General features: G+C 41.0%; 1 non-coding gene across 1 annotated transcript; it reads right to left on the reverse strand.

The window, feature by feature from the left end:
• Nucleotides 1-14167: 14167 nt before the first annotated feature.
• On the reverse strand, nucleotides 14168-14271 carry LOC112761599 (small nucleolar RNA R71). Its single transcript, XR_003181987.1, has one exon. It is a non-coding gene; the product is annotated as a small nucleolar RNA R71 (small nucleolar RNA).
• Nucleotides 14272-15967: the final 1696 nt, after the last annotated feature.

Below are 15967 nucleotides of genomic sequence, written 5' to 3' on the forward strand. Positions count from 1 at the left end.
ACCTAACATACATATTTTGTAATTCAAAGCTTCTTATCCTATTTGCCCAGATTTTCTCACTTTGTATTGCAAGCTCATGCATTAACTTTAATTTTATCCCATGTGCATTGATTCTTTTTATTTTGCAATTGGAGAGTTTTTGTATCCCCTTAATTAAATACCGAAAGAAAAAAAAATTTTTTTAATGCACATGGTAATTCAATTGTTTTGATTTCACATGAGCATGCTTCCCAAATTTTTATTTTAAAATATCTTTATTCTTTTTAACTTTTCACCTTTGTTTCTATCATCCATGTTCCTATAAAATTTCCCACACTTAAATAATACACAATTTCTATCTTAAGCTAACCAAGGATTCAACTTGGGATTTTTTGTTTTGTTTTTCTACTTAAGGCTAGTAATGTGGTTTATAGAACAAGAGGGGATTAAAAAGCTCAAGGGGGCTAACAAGGGTGATGTAAAAGGTAAGCCAATTTGGGATAAGTGAGGAAAATTTAAATGATGGCCTCAATCATCTCTTAGTATGTATCTATACTCTATAATTGGAGATATAAATTAAAACAAAGCAAAGAACATCAGAATAAAAAGAAGGGCGAAACACACAGGAATGAAATTTATGGTTTAAATGTAACCATACAATTAAGCTCAAAACTCACAGGCTGTGTGTTCTCTAGATCAAAAATCATATATCAGTTATACATGTCATGCAAGTAGAAATTAAGAGTTCCCATTATTCTCAATGTAAAATTTTTTTTTGGGTGGCTTTAAAGTTTTAGTGTTCCTCCTTAATGAAATGTTGTTAACTAACTAACATGTTATGTTCTATATACAAGGTGTGTGGATTGTTTTTGATTATGTTAAAGTCTCTAGTTTACTTCCTTTTTATTTTCAATTTAAACCAAACTATCATATGCTAAAAGGGTAAACTTATACTAATTAATCCACATATTCTATAACTAATAAGTTAGAATTGCAACTAAACTAAATGGCTAAAATATGAACTAAGGTGCAAAATGAAGAAATAGAGTAAAAATACATTAAAAGAACAATGTATAAGTACTAAAAACTAAAAATAAAGATAAAAATACAGAAAAAATAAACAAAATAAGATAGAAAGAGTCTCTAGTGGTTCACCAAAAAAGAAATACGCCAGGGATGGCGACCTCTGCACACTTAAAATAAAGCATCGTCCTCGATGCTCACTCAAGCTGGGTGTGAAGGAGTGTCATCACCGGAAGGATGGGCTGCTAGAGTCTTGGTGGTGGCCTGAGGATCTGCAGACTGGATAAGGGTAGGAGGATCTGGCTGCTGCAGCGGAGGCTCTGACTGGATAGGAATCTCGGGATCTGCGGCCTGTATCTGGTGTGGCTCCTCCTGCTATAGCGCAGCCTGCTCTGGGCCTGCCTGCTCAGCCTGGGTATGTGTCTCCTCCTCATGAGTGCTCGTCTCCGCCTCAGATGTGTCAGAAGGGATGTCAGGCTCGGAGGGGATGTCACTGCTAGATCGGATCATCAACTTGAGGTGCTCATAGCGTCGCATGTTGTGACGCTCCATACGGTCCAAGCGGGCGAAGAGTCGATGCACCAAATGGTAAATAGGCTCAGGAGCAGGTGGAGGTGCAGTGGGTGGGGCTGGTGTAGCAGTGGAAGAAGAGGGGGCGGCTGAAGGCGTGGCTGTCTCAGCAGAAGCGGTGAGGAATGGAGGTGTATAGCCTAAAGCCCAAAACTTCCTACTGTGAGGGATAATCTTCTTGCAGTCCGCAGCAGGTGGCTTCTCATCAGCATCCTCCTAAGGCACGTCAGCTCGACGGCCTAGCTGGGTGACCAGGTAAGGGAAAGGAAGGGTGCCTCTGACATGAACCCTGGCCATAAAGTACCGGATGAATCGTGGCAAATACAGGTCCCTACCCTCCAGTACACACTAGAGAAGGATGATCATAGTGGCAGGTAGCTCCGTCTCGTGAGTGCTCGGCATAACAAAGTTGCTCAGGATCTGGTGCCAGAGTCGAGCCTTATCATTCAGATACATAAGCTTGATTCCTTTAGGCATTGTGGTGTTCTTACCCATGACCCATGGGACAGTAGGGTCAAGGGCTATCCTCTCCTTGACAGCATCCCAGTCGAATCTCAGAAACCTCATATCCTTTTCAGCCTTTTGGTAATCGTCAGGCTGATCTGACTTAGGCTGAAGGCGCAGAATATCCTCAATGGCCTCTTCAGTGACCAGTATCTGTTTCCCTCTGAGGTTCACTGCATCCAGGGAAGTCTTGAAATAATTGCAGTAAAACTCTCTTACCCAGGAAGCATTGACCTCAGTCAGGTTTCTCTCCAAGAAGAACCAGCCTCTCTGTTTGATCTGATCGGAGGTGTATTACTGTAGTTCTTCTGGAATTTTTAGAGTCCTCTCCAGGTACAGGTTCCTGGAGGTGGAAAACACGGGATACTTCAGCTCACAGTATCGGTTTGCAAACTTAATGGGATCATTGGCAGGGAGGAGCTGGTCAGCCTTCTCCTGCGGGGTAAAGTGCTTTTCCCGCCAGGAGTCATCATGCATGATCTCCAGGATAGACATAGAGGATTCACCTCTTTTCCATTTGCCAGTTGTTGCCTTTTCTTTTCCCTTTCTTTGAGGTCAGACATCCTGAAAAATAGAAATCTAAGATATAATAAAAGCAGGAAAATAAGTAGGTAAATAACAAGATAAGCACAAAGTGGCAAAGGAGCAGTAGAATCATGACATGAGTTAAAGAAATGTATAGTTTGGATTGTTTCGGAGGTAAAAATCTAAGATAAGAAATCACAATCCAAAATAATTTATGAGTGGAATACTTGTTAATTAGGAGCAACAATAAGCATGCCATGAGTTAAAAAGTTGAAAGAGTTAGTCAGAAAGCAAAGAGGGAAGTTAGAATGTTAAAAGTGGGTGAAATTGAAAAAGAGGTTAGAAAGCGAAAATCAGTGAGTTGGTAAAGAGACAGTTAGAGTAGTGGCATGATGATTGGTTTCTAAGTAACAAGAATTTCACAATTTTAAACAACAGACAACTCATATTCAAGCAAGGGAATCAAGTTGTTGAGGATTCATATAGATATAGAAATAGCGAAAAGTGAAATCTAATCATCAACAATGTGATTTATTAACCGGGAAAACAAAAGGAATAAGAATGCTGGCCCGTGCATTCATGAATTGGTTTGGGAAGAGCTAAGGAATGCAAAATTGAAAATTCCAAAACCAATATATGAATGAGAATCAAAACAATTTACAGAAAATTGGGCAGCATTCCGGCTAAAATTGGATGTTCCCGGGTAATAAACAACAAGCAGAATAGTTCATAAAAAATAAAACAAATCTATAAATAGACATAAATAATATGAACATTAAAGAGCAGTCGCAATAGCAGCATGAATAGTGAGAATATAATATGAACAATACTAACATCACAGCAACAGTAGAATTGCGAAAATTATAAAACAAGTAGCAAGAACAGCTCAATGAATCAGGCCTAAATACACTAACCACATCCTAGCTACCTAACCACCTAGAATCCACTACAACATACATCTCTAACTATCCTAAATTTAAACATAACTGAAAAAATATGCAAATAATTATGAATGAAAGAAAAGTGGCGTTCGGCGGAACCTGGTAGGTGTATGAACTAAGCTAGGGAACTGAGAGATGGCGGGGGTGTGGTTGTGGTGGTGCTGGGAGGGGCACAGTGATGCGGTGGCGAAACAGGGCTGCGCGGTGGTGGTGGTGGCTGTTTGTGGTGGCGGGGGGATTTCGGGTAAGGTGACCGGTGGATGGGGGTTGTGGAAGAAGAATGGGGGTAAGGGTGGTGGTGGTGGGAGGCGCAGCGGTGGTGGTGCGGTGGTGGTGGTGGCCGCGGAGGGGGGGCAGCGGTGGTGGAGGGAAGAAGAGAGGAGAAAGAGAAGAAAGAGAGGGAAGGAAGAAGGGGGGTGGCGTCACGGTCGTGGCTAGGTGGTCGAGGGTGGTGCGGCGGTTGGAGTTGGTTGGGGTGGTGGTGGTGGTTGTGGGTGGCGGGGGGGCAGAGAGGGAGCAGTGGGGGGTTTGGGGGGAGAATGGGGCGCGATGGGGTACGGTTTCGCGTCACTGGGGGTTAGTAAAATTCAATCCACGCGAACGCGTGGGGCACGCGGTCGCGTGGTTAGGGTGGACGGGGGTTGACGCGATCGCGTAAGTGACGCGATCGCGTGAGTGACGCGATCGCATGGAATGGGTAAAAGGGTGAATGACGCGGTCGCGTGAGGCATCCGACCGCATCGTTGGAAATTGTGCTAAACGCACAATTCCAGCGTCGTTTCAGTGCAACTCTCTGTCTCTTTTGGGGTGTTGTGCAATTCACGCAACGCGAACGCGTCGCTCACGCTTTCGCGTGGGATGGATGTTTTGAAAGTGATGCGTTCGCGTCAGGGACGCAAACGCGTGGGCCCTTTTGTGCTAAACGCACAACAGCCGCACGATTCCAGCCCAAATTTCTGGGCGTTGGATTTTTACGCCGATTTCCAGATCACGCGTTCGCATGATTGACGCGGACGCGTGGGGGTGGTTTTCGCAACTGACGCGAACGCTTTAACGATGCGGTCGTGTCGCATGCTTTCCTCTCTTTTTTTTTTGGATATGCAATTATGCAGTTATGCTGTATGTAATGCCAATGCAAATGCTTACGAATAATATCCAGGTTCAATGAAAATAAAACAATATAAAAATAAACAAAACGAAATAAAATAGAAATAGGAACGATCATACCATGGTGGGTTGTCTCCCACCTAGCACTTTTAGTTAAAGTCCTTAAGTTGGACATTAGATGAGCTTCCTGTTATGGTGGCTTGTGCTTAAATTCATCCAAAAATCTCCACCAATGTTTGGAATGCCAACAGCCTCCGGGGTCCCAAACTAGGCATGTGAAGCTTTTGAGTAGCTTCAAACAGGTTCTCAGGCTCCCGGGGTGATGAACATCAGAATATTTTCCAGGATCCCAAACTTTGCTTTTAAATCCGCCTTTGTCTTGATCTATATGCTTCCATCCGGGCGGTTCAGAAATTGTATTCTCACCAGGGTGACCAAACGCCTTCCGAGAACAAGGAAGAAGAGAGATCAATTCTCCTCCCAAATTCTCTTGAATTAAAACAACAATGCCAAGAAATGTAAAGTGAGCTCTCTACTAAGTGTACTAATCAAAACCAAAAAGAAAGCTTTCCGAAAACTTAAATCCTATTCTATTTATACACTTTCTTCAAATGGTCTTCAAGCCTTCAATTGGGCCTTTGCTCTTGATGGAATTGGGTTGATAGAGGCCTTGGTTGATTGCTCTTGGAGTTTGGAGAAGGACCGAAGTGAACCGGGTTTGGAATCATGTAAGCTTGAGTAAAAGTTTGAGTAAAAGTTTGAGGCAAACTTTTACTCAAACTTTTCATATCAGCCACCCCATTTTGCTGCTACCAACGTTTGAGCTAAAGTTTGGGCTCAAAATTTTGCTCAAACGTTGGCCTCCCCTTGCACACTCATGGCGCCAACGTTTGCCAAAAAGTTTGAGGCAAACGTTGGCGCAAGCTTTTGCTCTCCAGGGTGTGTTTTTCATGGCGCCAACGTTTGCCAAAAAGTTTGAGGCAAACGTTGGCGCAAACTTTTGCTCTCCAGGGTGTTGATTTGTGATGCCAAAAGTTTGCCAAAAAGTTTGAGGCAAACTTTTGCTCAAGCTTTTTGCCCAAAAGTTTGCACAAAAGTTTGAGGCAAACTTTTGGTCAAGCTTTTTGCTCCCTGGTTCGTTTTCACTTATTCCAAAAGTTTGAGCTAAAGTTTGAGGCAAACTTTTGCTCAAACTTTTTGTCCTCTCTTCCTCCTAGCCATTCCTTCTTGCTTCAACCTTTCTCCAAGCTTTTTTCACCTATCATTAATAAACCAAACACATCAAAGCTATGCTCAAAATCATGAGATATTCATTCTTTCATAATATGTGACAATTATAGCATAAAACCTCATGAAATTGCATTAATTCATCTATGGTTGATTAAATCAAAGGAAGCATGAAAATCTACCCAATTGGCTTGCTTATGGCTCAAGAAAGTGCATAAATCAATTGAAAATAAAAGAAAAAGGCTAGTGAAACTAGACTAAGATGACTTGTCATCACAACACCTAACTTAAAGCTTGCTTGTCCCCAAGCAAGAAAAGATTTATTGAGAAGAAAGAATGAAATGGAAGAGGATGTTCATGCTAGTAGAGTGTTATTGGTAGTTCATGGGGTTTTATGTGGATATGTAAACACTCACTTCTTATTGACTCTTAAGCCTAGAAAGTCTCCTTCAAGCTTCAAGTAACATACTGCTATGGCCTCTCATTATTCCTTTATCCTTGGCTATTATTTTGTTCATAAGCTTTATTTGAGTGTCATGTGTAGCAAGTTCATTTTATTTTCTTTATACTTGACACATTATTCACTATAGACACTTGGCTCACATTCCTTCTTAAAACATTGATGCCCAGCACCTCTTTGGGCTACTAAATGCCTTGTAGTTAGGTTGCTCTTGATAGTGGACTTTCAGCTGATGATCCCGGGTTAGTTAACCCAAGTCACCGAGTGTTGATGCACTCCAAAGAACTTAGTAGTCCAAGCAGATCCTAATACAAAGACACCACAGGCATATATTCTAAGGTTCAAGCTATTGGTGTCCAGCTTTGTTTCTTTTTGTTTTCTTTTGTTCTGCCACTCTTTGGCTATTTCTTTTTCTCCCATTTTTTTCTTTCTTTTTGTTTTTCTTTCTAACCAAGGATTTTTATTTGATTGAGATTCATAGACAGTAGGCCACTTTATACTTAGAAGGAAACACCCTAGTTCTTTTATTCACTAAAAGTGAGCTATCATACAATCACACATACATACCACCACTTACTTTTATTGTACTTCTGTCTAACAGAGAACTATCTAAATTCACATTCAAATATTTCTTTTATTGAATTGAAAATGCAGGGGACAAAGCATGCTTTTTGTTCAGTGAAAGTAAACACACAAGCACACACATAGACTAGCTTACTTATTTTAAGAGTGATTCTACTTGTATTAGATGAACACTTTAACAAAACACAAGTCAAAACATTTTTCAACAGCAAGAGTTAAGTGTAAATACAACCTATTGGTTTGCAGTTCCTTTGTCCTTCCTTCTGTTGTGCCCTTTTGAGTTATGATGCGTAGTGTTTTCAAATGGTGGTGAATTCCCTGCACAATTCTCAAAAGTTGCTTGCTTCTCAAGCCCTTAGATGACCAGTTAGTATGCATGAATTGAGTGTGGCTTGTGGATTTAATTTGGTGTGGGAACACCAAACTTAATTTCTTGCCACTTCTTTGGATACAGCAGGTTAACTCTAGGCAGAATCTTGTATCCTTACTAAAGGTTATGAAGTTAAGACTAAAAAGCAGTTAAGTGGTTGAATAATCTGTTTGATTGCTTAGAACTAGCAATGTGCAGGAAGTTAGAATGTGCTTTTGAATGAGGTTTTGGTGGAACACCAAACTTAGAATCCTCCATTCTCCCTTAAGTTGTTTTTGGTGTGCAACACCAAACTTAGCTCCTTGCAATACATATCAATTATTCAACATTTTTATTGAAAAAGCTATGAAAAGAAAACTACCTCAGGTTGGGTTGCCTCCCAACAAGCGCTTCTTTATTGTCATTAGCTTGACATTGGAGCTTTCTTTTATGGTGGTTGAGGATTGTAGTGCCTCAACTTGTCTCCCCTGACTGTGATCCTCCTCTTTGTTCTCTGGTGTTCAATTTCAGCATGTTCCAACGAGATTATGTTACTGACAGTGTAATAGTCATCAGTCTGTTGGCTTGCTCCCAGTTGTTGATATATCAATTGCACTTTGTCACCTTTGGAAAGCCCCTCTGTTGGAATCTTCCTGTTCTTCCAACCCCTTTTTGTTTTGTTTCTGCGTTTCATCCCCTTTTTTGTTGATCTTTCTTTTATGGCTGTAGACTTACTTTGGGGATTTCTCTCTTCAGTGGCTAATACTCCAATATCCTCTTGGACTTTTTCATCTTTCTGCACAATCTTCTGCCTTGGGATATTGTTGTGAATCACCTTGTCAATTTCCATAGAGTCCCTCCCCTTATTACTAAACTGGGCTTCTGGTAATACCTTCAGAGTGACACTCTTATCATGCATCCTGAGAGTTAGTTCTCCTTGCTCTATGTCTATGATAGCTTTAGCAGTGGCCAAGAATGGCCTTCCCAGTATAATAGAGTCACCATCATCCCCATCTGAATCTAGAACCACAAAATCTGCAGGGTATATGAAATTGTCCACCTTGACCAGAAGGTTTTCAATCATACCCCTGGGGTATACCGTTGACTTATCTACTAGCTCTAGAGATATCTGTACCGGTTTAACTTCCTCTATATGTAACTTTTTCACCAAGGAGGATGGTATTAAGTTGATACTTGCTCCTAGATCACACATTGCTTTAGTGATGGTTAATTCCCCAATGGTGCAAGGCAGCAAGAAGCTCCCTGGGTCCTCAAGCTTCGGAGGAAGCCCTTTTTGAATCAAGGCCCTGCATTCCTCAGTAAGCAGTATGGTTTCTTTCTCATCCCAACTTTTTTTCTTATTGATAAGCTCCTTCAAAAACTTGGCATACAGAGGCATTTGCTCAAGTGCTTCAGCCAAGGGAATATTGATCTCCAGCTTCTTGAGAGTCTCAAGGAACTTATGAAAATGTTGGTCCTTAGCCTCTTTGTTGAACTTCTGGGGATATGGCAGTGGAGGTGTGATGCTCTTTCCTACTTGCTGCTGTCCCTGAATCACTTCTTTTGAATTGTGTGACTGGTTATCCTTCTCTTTGAGTTTCTCAGTGCTCTTGTTTGGCATCACAACTTGATTCTTGGCTTCATCTTCCTTTGTTTGCTCCTCATCTTCTATTAACCTTTTGCTGCTCTCTGCTTGCTTCTTTGTAGTGTCATTGTTGCTCATCAATGTTCTCCCACTCCTTAATTGTATTGCCTTGCATTCTTCCTTAGGATTTGGGATTGTGTCACTCGGCAGTGAGCTTGAAGGTCTCTCAACAGAAATCTGTTTGGAGATCTGCCCAATTTGCCTCTCTAGGCTCTTCAAGGAGGCTTCATGGTTCTTGGTTGTCATTTCCTGGTGTTTCAACATTTTGTTTATCAAGGTCTCCAAGTTAGTGAGTCTTTGAGATTCAGGTGATACTTGAGGTGGGTTGTGAGATGTGGGTGGTGGATGGTAGGCATTTTGGTTGGTGGGTTGGTTATTGGATTGGTACTGGTTGGGGTTGGGGTAGTTGTTTTAAGGTTTTCTATAGGGATTCTGGTTAGTTTGCTACTGGTTGTGGTTTTGGTTGCTTCTTGGGTTGTTTTGGTTTGAGTTCCTCTGCCATGGTTGTTGGTTTTGGGTGTGATTATCTCCCCATCTGAGGTTTGGGAGGTTCTTCCAGGATGGATTGTATGTATCACCATACACTTTATTTGGTCCTTGGTTGTGCATATACTGTACTTGCTCTTGTTGTTGTTCTTCTTGAGTTTCTTCATTTTGTCCCCATGTGGATGATGGTTGGCTTGTGTTAACTGCTGCAACTTGGAGGCTATCAATCCTCTTGGCCATTTGCTCAAATTGTTGTTGAATTTGCTGCTGCATCATCTTGTTTTGAGCCAAGATTGAGTCCACTCCTTCTAGCTCCATTACTCCTCTCCTTTGTGATGGTTGGCAATTTCTTTGGTGAGCAAAGAAATATTGATTGTTGGCCACCATGTCAATAAGATTTTGAGCTTCTTCTGCCGTTTTCATCAGTTGCAATGATCCTCCAGCTAAGTGGTCAAGTGATTCTTGAGCCTTTAGAGTGAGTCCTTCATAGAAGTTCTGTAGCTTGTCCCACTCAGTGAACATTTCTGGTGGACATTTCCTCAGCAGAGCCTTGTATCTCTCCCATGCTTCATACAGATTTTCAACATCCAATTGTGTGAATGTTTGCACCTCAGTTTTTAGCCTGATGACTCTTTGAGGTGGATAGAATTTGGCTAGAAATTTAGTTACCAAATCATCCTAGCTAGTGATGCTTCCTTGAGGAAAAGTTTCAAGCCATTGTGCGGCCTTGTCCCTTAATGAGAACGGGAACAGCAGAAGCTTGTATGTCTCAGGATTCACGCCATTGGACTTGACAGTGTCATAAATCCTTAAGAAGGTAGATAGATGTTGATTTGGATCCTCCAATGGTCCTCCCCCAAACGAGCAGTTGTTTTGGACCAATGTAATGAGTTGTGGCTTCAATTCAAAGTTATTTGCATTGACATTAGGGGTGAGAATGCTGCTTCCACAATGTCTAGCATTTGCAAAGGTATAGGAGGCCAAAACTCTCCTCTGGGGTGGGTTGTTATTGTTGTTGTCTGCTCCACCAAGTGGATTGGTTGAATGTTCCTCCATATCTTGGAATTCTTCTTCTGATTCCTCTTCTCCAACAATATTTTTCCCTCTTTTAGCTCTTCTTAACCTCCTGAGAGTTCTTTCGTCTTGTTCATGAAAGGTGGGTGTGATTCTTCTTGTACCTGACATACAAGCAGAACATAAGAAACACACAAACCAGTGACACTTCAATCTACTGCTAGAATGAAGTTTTAGTTAGCTTAAGCAAAAATTCAAACAGTTAGTGGGTCAATTGAAAATTAAAGAACAGAAAAGAAAAAGTGCTTGATCTAGATCTCCACTTCACTTAATCATTGTCAATGTAATCAATCCCCGACAACGGCGCCAAAAACTTGATGTGCGGAAAACAATCCGACACAAAACTCACCGGCAAGTGCACCGGGTCGCATCAAGTAATAATAACTCACGTGAGTGAGGTCGATCCCACAGGGATTGAAGGATTGAGCAATTTTAGTTTAGTGGTTGATTTAGTCAAGCGAATTAAGATTTGGTTGAGTGATTTGTGATTAATAGAATTTAAATTGCATGGAAAGTAAAGGGAATGGGTAAATCGCATGAAATTAAAGAGCAGAAAAGGTAAATGTGCTAAATCTTAAAGAACAAGAAATTAAATAGCAGAAACTTAGAACGCAAGAAATATAAATTGCAGAATCTTAAAGTGCAAGAAATGTAAATGGCTTGAATTGTAAAGGGAATTGGGAATTGGATTTGCAGAAATTAAACAAGGAAAAATGAAATTCAACAAACCGAGAAATAGAAGATGACTTGGATTGAATCGGATCTAAAAACAGAATTGTAAATGAGCATGAAAAGCGTTAAACAGAGAAAGTAAAATGAGAATTCAGATCTCAGGACTCAAGAGACTAGATAACCAAGTCTAGATCTCAATGCCTTCCTAGATCCAACAAGAACAATTGCAAAGGGATTGTAAATTGTAAATTGCAGAGAAAGTAGAAGACAGAAGCAATTAACCAAAATGGAAATTCAATTATGCAGTAAAATGAAACAGAGAGATCTCAGGATGAGATTGAAACAGATTTCCTTCAATTCTCCAACCCAAGATCCAAGACAAGGAAAGTAAAGAGTGCTGGGCAAGAACAAGGAAGAAGAGAGATCAATTCTCCTCCCAAATTCTCTTGAATTAAAACAACAATGCCAAGAAATGTAAAGTGAGCTCTCTACTAAGTGTACTAATCAAAACCGAAAAGAAAGCTTTCCGAAAACTTAAATCCTATTCTATTTATACACTTTCTTCAAATGGTCTTCAAGCCTTCAATTGGGCCTTTGCTCTTGATGGAATTGGGTTGATAGAGGCCTTGGTTGATTGCTCTTGGAGTTTGGAGAAGGACCGAAGTGAACCGGGTTTGGAATCATGTAAGCTTGAGTAAAAGTTTGAGTAAAAGTTTGAGGCAAACTTTTACTCAAACTTTTCATATCAGCCACCCATTTTGCTGCTACCAACGTTTGAGCTAAAGTTTGGGGTCAAACTTTTGCTCAAACGTTGGCCTCCCCTTGCACACTCATGGCGCCAACGTTTGCCAAAAAGTTTGAGGCAAACGTTGGCGCAAACTTTTTCTCTCCAGGGTGTTGATTTGTGATGCCAAAAGTTTGCCAAAAAGTTTGAGGCAAACTTTTGCTCAAGCTTTTTGCCCAAAAGTTTGCCAAAATGTTTGAGGCAAACTTTTGGTCAAGCTTTTTACTCCCTGGTTCGTTTTCACTTATTCCAAAAGTTTGAGCTAAAGTTTGAGGCAAACTTTTGCTCAAACTTTTTGTCCTCTCTTCCTCCTAGCCATTCCTTCTTGCTTCAACCTTTCTCCAAGCTTTCTTCACCTATCATTAATAAACCAAACACATCAAAGCTATGTTCAAAATCATGAGATATTCATTCTTTCATAATATGTGACAATTATAGCATAAAACCTCATGAAATTGCATTAATTCATCTATGGTTGATTAAATCAAAGGAAGCATGAAAATCTACCCAATTGGCTTGCTTATGGCTCAAGAAAGTGCATAAATCAATTGAAAATAAAAGAAAAAGGCTAGTGAAACTAGGCTAAGATGACTTGTCATCAATAAAGAGTCGGAATACTAAACTGAAATAATAAGAAATCCTAATCCTAAAACCTAAGAGAGAGGAGAGAACCTCTCTCTCTAAAAACTACATCTAAACTAAGATATGTGAATAATTCGAGCGCTCCCCCTGAATGAATGCATTCCCCCACTTTATAACCTATAATCTGTGCCTTCTGGACTTGGATCTGAGCCAAAAAGGGATTCAGAAATCACTGGAGCGTTTTCTATAATTTCTGGTGCGTGGCGTCTGTCACGCGTCCTCGTGAGTCACGCGGTCGTGTCATTTGGAGTTTTTCTTATCACGCGTTCGCTTCGGTCATGCGTCCCCGTCATCTGTGTTCTACTCATGGAGCGCGTCCACGTCAGTCCCGCATTCGCGTCGCTGTCTTTTTGCACTAGGCATGCGGCCGCGTCGTCCCTGCGTTCGTGTCGCTACCAGTTTCTTCAAGAACTCCATTTTGTACTTTCCTTCCGTTTTTGTATGTTTCCTTTCCATCCTTTAAGTCATTCCTGCCTTAGAAGATCTGAAACTTCTCAACACACAAATCACGGCATCAAATGGTAATAGAAGGTGATTAAAATAAATAATTTCAAAGCATAGGAAGCATGTATTTCACATATATCACATAATAAGGAAGGGAAAGTAAAACCATGAAATTTACATGAATAAGTGGGTGAAGGATTGGATAAATCTCTTGAATTGAGCACAATATATATCATAAAATATGGGTTTATCAACAAGTTTTCGTGCATCAAGTTTATGGTGCCATTGCCGGGGATTGATTTTGTATCAACAATGATTAAATTGGTGGATAACTAGATTGAGCATTTTTCTTTGTTTGATTTAATTTCATTTGAGTGATTTACTTTCAGGTTTAGTTATTTTCTTCCCTTTACCCCTTACCCATTTGTGGTGTTATCTTCATTTTCACAATTCAGTTCACTATCCCACTAACTGTTTGATATATTATATCACTCACACTAACAGCACCCCTAATAGGAGTAACTTCTCCATCAATTCTCTTTCCTGCTTTTTGCTCTGTTGGTTGTATGATAGGTAGAAGAAGCGGAGCTTCAACTTCCTTTAATTCTGAACCTGAGAGGACCTTCCTTAGATTAAGGAGGGAAGCAACAGGAAAGAGAGTCGTTGGTACTGAGAGGAGGAAGAGTACTTTGAACCAGACGTGGATGAGAATATGGAGAACCATCATGAAGAAGAGGCTCACAACCATGGCAGAGTAGGTCCAGTGCATCATGCTGGACAAGAGAGAAGAGTTCTGGACTTTTACATCAATCCAAACCCAGGAAATTGCGGAAGTAGCATCCAAAAGCCAACCATACATGCCAATAACTTTAAACTAAAACCCCAGCTCATCACCCTTGTTCAGAACAACTGTTCATTCAGAGGAAGTGTCTAAGAAGACCCTAATCAATATCTCACCACCTTCCTAAGGATATGTGATACTGTGAAGTCTAATGGTGTTCATCCTGACACGTATAGATTGCTTTTGTTCCCCTTTTCACTCAAAGACAAAGCATCTAAATGGCTGGAATTTTTCCCGAAGGAGAGTTTAACAACCTGGGAAGATGTGGTGAACAAATTCTTGGCGAGATTCTACCCTCCTCAGAGAATTAACAGGTTGAGAGCTGAAGTACAAACATTCAGGCAACAAGATGGTGAAACTCTCTATGAAGCATGGGAGAGGTTTAAGGACTTGACAAGAAGGTGCCCACCAGACATGTTCAATGAATGGGTGCAGTTACATATTTTCTATGAGGGTCTTTCTTATGAATCAAAGAAGGCAGTAGACCACTCATCCGGGGGATCTCTAAACAAGAAGAAGACCATTGAAGAAGCCATAGATGTTATTGAGACTGTAGCTGAGAATGATTACTTTTATGCTTCTGAAAGGGGCAATACTAGAGGACTGATGGAGCTGAACAACGTGGATGCACTGCTAGCTCAAAACAAGATGATCATCAAGTAGCTTGCTGACCTTAGCAAGAAGATAAAAAGAAACCAAGTCGCAGCAGTCACCACCTCATCAGCAGCTCAAGAAGGAGTGAACGCAGAGGTAGAGTGTGATCAGGAACAAGCCAACTATATTGGAAACTCACCTAGGCAGACCCATGATCCATACTCCAAAACTTTTAATCATGGTTGGAGGAACCACCCAAACTTTGGGTGGGGAGATCAACAAGATCAAGGCCAAGATCAGAGACGTCACAACCCCAATAACAATGCAGCTCACCAACATTCCACACAGAGATCATATCAGCACCCACCTAACAATACCTCTCAACATCCATATCAAAACTAAAATGGCCCTTCTCATCCCTCCAATCTAAACTCACCATCATCCGAAGATAGACTCTCAAGGATTGAGACTCTACTTGAAGGCATATGTAAGGAAATCCAAGATAACAAGGTGTTCAAGGAGGAGGTGCGAGCCAATATCAAAAACCAGGGAGACACCATCAAGAGGCTGGAATTTCAAGTGGGATACCTCTTTGAGAAGATTCCTAAACCTACTGACAGTTTCCCAAGTGACACTGGTATGCGAAATTGCTACTCAGGTTGTGAATTGTTGTTCGAAATTGATTCCCTGGCAATGGCACCATAAACGGATGCACATGACCATGGTCTAAACATATCTTCACAACTTCGCATAACTAACCAGCAAGTGCACTGGGTCGTCCAAGTAATACCTTACGTGAGTAAGGGTCGAATCCCACGGAGATTGTCGGTATGAAGCAAGCTATGGTCACCTTGTAAATCTCAGTCAGGCGGATATGAAACAGTAATGGGTTTTCGAAAATAAATAATAGAATAGGGATAGAGGTACTTATTTAAATCATTGGTAGGGATTTCAGATAAGCGAATAGAGATGCTTTTCATTCCTCTGAACCTCTGCTTTCCTGCTATCTTCATCCAATCAGTCTTACTCCTTTCCATGGCTGGCTTTATGTGATACATCACCATTGTCAATGGCTACTTTCGGTCTTCTCTCGGGAAAATTATCCAAATGCCCTGTCACGGCACGGCTAATCGTCTGGAGGCATCACCCTTGCCAATGGTTTCATCTTATCCTCTCAGTGAAAATGATCAACGCACCCTGTCACGGCACGGCTATTCATCTGTCGGTTCTCGATCATGCTAGAATAGGATTTACTATCCTTTTGCGTCTGTCACTACGCCCAGCAATCGCGAGTTTGGAGCACATCACAGTCATTCATTCATTGAATCCTACTCGAAATACCACAGACAAGGTTTAGACTTTCCGGATTCTCTTGAATGTCGCCATCATTCTAGCTTACGCCACGAAGATTCTGATTAAGAGATCTAAGAGATACTCATTCAGTCGAAGGTAGAACGGAAGTGGTTGTCAGGCACACGTTCATAGGGAATGATGATGATTGTCACGTTCATCACATTC

This window comes from Arachis hypogaea, chromosome 16 (assembly GCF_003086295.3).
Source record: "Arachis hypogaea cultivar Tifrunner chromosome 16, arahy.Tifrunner.gnm2.J5K5, whole genome shotgun sequence".
NCBI classification, from domain to species: Eukaryota; Viridiplantae; Streptophyta; class Magnoliopsida; order Fabales; family Fabaceae; genus Arachis; species Arachis hypogaea.